This window comes from Mastomys coucha, unplaced genomic scaffold, assembly GCF_008632895.1.
Source record: "Mastomys coucha isolate ucsf_1 unplaced genomic scaffold, UCSF_Mcou_1 pScaffold5, whole genome shotgun sequence".
Taxonomy (NCBI): Eukaryota; Metazoa; Chordata; class Mammalia; order Rodentia; family Muridae; genus Mastomys; species Mastomys coucha.
The window spans coordinates 69,902,705-69,907,948 of record NW_022196911.1 but is presented as its reverse complement, the minus strand read 5'-3'; the positions used below and the strand labels follow the sequence as shown (position 1 = coordinate 69,907,948).

General features: G+C 37.9%; 1 pseudogene; it reads left to right on the top strand.

The window, feature by feature from the left end:
• The first annotated feature begins 434 nt into the window (after positions 1-434).
• On the top strand, positions 435-4,083 carry LOC116078698 (annotated as a pseudogene).
• The last annotated feature ends 1,161 nt before the right edge of the window (positions 4,084-5,244 follow it).

The following is a 5,244-nucleotide window of genomic DNA, read 5'->3' as shown; positions in this document are numbered from 1 at the left end:
AAAAAAAAAAAAAAAAAAAAGAAAAGAAACAAAAAAAGACTTATGACCTGATTCAGTCATGGATCCACAAGGTAGAAAGAGAACTGACTCTGAGAGCTGTCCTCTATTTTCTTTCTTTTTTCTTATTTTGGTTTTTCAAGACAGGGTTTCTCTGTGTAGCCCTGGCTGTCCTGGAACTCACTCTGTAGACTAGGCTGGCCTCGAACTCAGAAATCCACCTGCCTCTGCCTCCCAAGTGCTGGGATTAAAGGCATGTGCCACCCTGGCTGTTCTCTATTTTCTATGACATATGTATCCTCTCCATGATGTGTGGGGGGCAGAAGGTGTCTTTGTAGCTCTTCCCTGAAACCATGTGCTTGCGTGAGTGCCTGTGCACATGACATAGGACAGACAGTATTACAGGAGCACAAGTGCTCTTCCTTGTTCCCGTATGAATGGCTAGAGCCCAGGAAAAGTGTGGTCAGATGGGATTCTCTCACATTGCCTTTTGTCTGACATGTCTTGAGAATGCAGATTCTAGGGTGAGGCTTATGGCTGAGGGTTCCCAAAGCCCTAGGCTCCATCCTTTCAGTACTCCCTAAAGTGAGAGTGCTGGCCCACGCCTGTAATTCCAGTGCTCAGGAGCTGCAAAGAGGACTTGCCTCTATCTCCCCAGTCCTGGGAATAAAGGTAACCCTTGCCATACCTGACTTAGCTTCCTTTATTTATTTATTTTTTAAATTCCAGGAAGGTTTTGTTGTTGTTTGTCTGTTTTTGCTTTGAATGTCTTCTTCTGTTAATTTTTTTGTATATTTACTTTAATTTAAAATTCCCTCTCTCTCTTTCTTGTCATGTGCACATACCCCCCATCTCTCTGTGGTGTGTGTGTGTGTGTGTGTGTGTGTGTGATATTTGTGCCCCAGTTTTGATGCTTGCTACTCTGTGACTTTGATACTTCATTTCACCTGATGGACAGACCTCTGATAGAAAAAAAATGTGATAATTTAACTTACCGTGTAGGGGCTTTGTGGGAATAATAGGAAACGATGATGGTGATGCAGTCATTGATGCTCTGCTGCTTAAAACCACAGTCAAAGACAGGAATTTCAGAGTACCCAGTTCTACCTGATCATGTATGACTGTAAAGTGTTCCAGCAGCTGACCTAGCACTTACTAGCATTCCTTTTGGGGGAGATACATGATGCAGAGAAGCATATTAGTGCTGCGTTTTTGGATGAGTTCTAGTTCCTAGCCCATGAGAAGAAGGAACAAAAAATGATGTCTTGAGAAGGAGGGAATCTCTCAAATTACAGCTGGATAGATCTGAGCAGAGAGAAGATTGGGAATTTGCTAGCAGGTTATATAGTCTCTTGAAACATCATTCTCCCAGGTCTTCGTTCAGATCCAAGTCACAGTAATTGTTGATACTCACGGAAATTCCTCCTCATGTGCCTTTAGGGAACACAGGGGCTCTCAAGAGTGATTTGGAGTTTCCTGGAGATCTTGTCTCCAAGGCTCAAGCCCTAGGCTGACCTATTCCATCCTCTCTGTTGGGATCTCCTTACCTCTGTTGTTCAGACTCTATTAGGAACCACCACTTGGGAGTTGTAAGGACCCTGGTATTGAGATCTTGGTTTTTGTGCATAGGTATACATAGGTTTTTCTGCTGTTTAGTGTTTCTAAGAAAGAGAAAAACAATGCATCTTTTCACTAGGAGTTGGCCAGAGAATCATTAGAGTGCAAGCTATGCTTTCTTTAATGTAGCATGCTGAAAGCAGGTCTCCAGATTTTCTAGATTCTGAGAGATGGAAAGAGTCTAAGACATCAGAGCACTGCATGCATATGTCACCGTTATAGTATCCCTAATCATGGATGTTGTCGTGTGATTTTGTACCTCCTGTGGCAGAGAGCTCACAGCCTTCTACCGAAAGTCATGGTGAATGCTTGTGAGCCAAGGATGGCTTAACAGTTGCTGACATTGATGCATATTGGCTGTACCTACCTTGGGCCAATATTTACTTACTTATTTTATATACCTCAGAAATGGAAACAGTAGTAAGAATAAACATATCATTATTATTAAATTAATTATATATAATTCCTAAAATAGTATGTATTTAAAAATTATATGTATTCTTAACATAGTGCATAGCTCATAATTAACAGTTAGGATATATTAATTCATTTTACCACTTGTATTTTTTTCCAGAGGTCAGGACTGAACTGGAGGCCTTGTACTTGCTGGAGAGGTACTCTAACACTGAGGCAAATTCCCAACTCCCATATTCTATTATTTTTGTGTAAATCTATGTAGGATTTACTATGTATTCATGTTCTATTTTACTGATTGTTATGTGATGATAGATTGTCATGTCAATCTATACATCCTTTATCAAATTGTGTATATAATCAATATTGAGACATTTTGAATGGTATTTTTTTTAGATATATCAGAGATCATACCATACTTGTGGCTCTGTTACTAGCTGTTCTGTATCTAGATTGCGGTCTCATGTCAGGCCCATGAACTATCAGACACAGATATCATGGTATCTTCAATATAAATATATTTAGGAGTTTTGATATTCTTCTCAGTGTCTCTTCTGTGTTTCATCTCCTGGGTATCTTTGAAAAGGAAGGCATTATTTAGTGGCATAGAAGAAAATGGGGCTTCAGTCTTTTAATATTTAGCAGTGTTTTCAGTGGGCACTAAACACAGGTTTTATTGGCTCATGCAAAGGAATCTTGACCATCTCTCTTAGTTGGGTTTTGTTGCTATAAGGAGACACCATAACTACAGCAACTCTTATAAAGGAAGTATTTAATTGGGGCTGGCTTACAGTCTTAGAGGTTCAGACCATTATCATCATGGTAGGAAACATGGCAGAATCTAGGCAGGCATGGTGCTGGATAAGGAGTTCAGAGTTTTACATCTTCATTTGGAGGCAGCAGAAGGAGACTGTGTACTACATTGAATGTAGCTTGGACATATGAGATCTCAAAGATCATCACCACAGTGACACATTTCCTCCAAGGCACACCTATTCTAACAGTGTCATTCTCTATGAACCAAGCATTTAAACACATGAGTCTATGGGGCCATTCCTATTCACCCTACCACATTACCTTCTCCTCTCAAAATAGAAAAAAAAATCTTGGGAATTTTCCTTTAGGTGAGTGAGACTAAATGTAATTGTCTCTAGGAAAATCTGTCTTGGCTGTTTTCCATGTCACTGAACGTTTTTCAGAAACAGGAATGATTATGCAATGTATCTCCAGAAAAAGAGAGTGGCAATGATATGTTAAGTACCTAGAAGTAAAACAGAAGCATAACTAAAGAAAGAGAGGGGAAAATATTTTGGAATTACTGTTTCATGGTTGTGAAGATGCTACCAAAGACAATGTGGGAGTCAAGATGAAGCTGAATAACTCCTTTTCAGCCAACAGCTGTCAGAAAGCTTCGTAAGTTCTATGAGAAGAACATGGCCACAGTAGTAGCTGCTGATGTACTAGGTGAAGAGTGGAAGTGTTAAGTGGTTTGAATCAATGGTGGGAATGACAAACAAGGTTTTTTCAAGAATAAGAGTATTTTGACCTATGGCAGAATTCTGTTGAGTAAGAGAGGAAGCATAAATCTCTTCACAGATGCATTCTGTATGCTAATCTGAGTGTTATTACCTTGCTAATTGTTTAGAAAAGAGAAGAGAAGGATATTATGGATGGACAGATACTAATGTGCCTTTTTGGTTGGGACCTAAAGGAGGTAGCAGATCAGAAAGCTTTTTAATATCTCTAAAAGAAGATGATGTTCATCAGCATGTTTTCAGAAAACTCTTTAACAACAAACGCTTTAAGAAGCCCAGGACCAAAGCATCCAAGAGTCACTGTCTTGTTACTCCACGTGTCCTGAAACATAAATGTTAACCTGGTACTCTGAAGACAAAAACATACTATGAAAAACAAGAGAAAGTTACAGAATATGCTTAACTTTTGGCCAAGAGAATGAAGGAAGCCAGAAAAAAAAATGTCAGAAACAGGTTGCAAGAGATGGAGGCTGTCCTCCCTAGAGTTTCTACTTCTAACTCTGAGTCCTGTCAAAAATAAGTTTCCAAGAGCAACTAAGGAATGATCTGACCTTGAAAAGAAAGAATGACAATGTGATGAAGAAATATAGATGAAAATAAAACCTATCTGGTGTGGGGAGCCGCAGCTGCCACCATATATATATATATATATATATATATATATATATATATACATATGTATATATATATATATTTATTTATTTATTTTTTTTTTTGAACACCTGGTTTCCGGCCAGAGCAGAGAGCACTGATAATCAAGCCCTTAGTTGGAGAAGCTGAGTGAAGAGCTTACCTCCTTACTTCAAGCTGGACGGGTAAGGCATACGACATATGGAGGCCCCACTGGGATGGCAGAGACATACAGAGAATAGAGGAGAGACATACGGGGAATGGAGAAGTTCGTGTGGGGAGAAATATAAAGGGAGAGACGGACAGGGAAAGAACTCATCGGGGAAATCTTCTATGGCTCAGAACTCCTTGCAGACAGGGCAGACGACTGGTAAGTCTATATCCAAAAAATCGTGCCTACAATTCATTCCTTGGCACAGCAGAACTGTCAACTCTCAGCTTAGCTATGATGGAGGTAAAATCCTTTGGTGCTGTGAGGGTCATTGAAGTACAGCCTTATTACAATGAAATCCAGTGTCTAAAAATTGTTCTTATTTTGGGCTTGTACCACAGTAAGAGCCAAGATTTTAAACTCTACTAAATACAAAACAAACAAACAAAAAGACTTTATATATTTATGTTCATTTAAGAAAATACTAGTAGTGATGTAGTATTTTGAAACATACAGTTAATATGTTTGGAGTTATCTAAATTTAATAATGAGAAAAATGTATTTTCACTATTTCTGTAGATGAGCACCTACATAACACTGTTAAATTGATTGTTGTTTTATATCAAACAACTTTTAAAATACTTTTATTGTTATAATATTTTATAAATTTTAAGGAATATGACAAAAAAGATATTGTAGGTATTGAAAGGGGGTCTCTGGGAGGAGTTGGGGTACAAAAGGGAAACAAGAATGTGATTTAATTCTATTTACTTAAAATATGTTTTTAAATGTTAACAAATTCAGATAAATTGAAATCATTTAACTTTTCTCATCACAATGCAATAAAAGTTAAAAAAAAGAATGAAAAAAAAACAATAAAAAAGTGATTTTTAAACCATT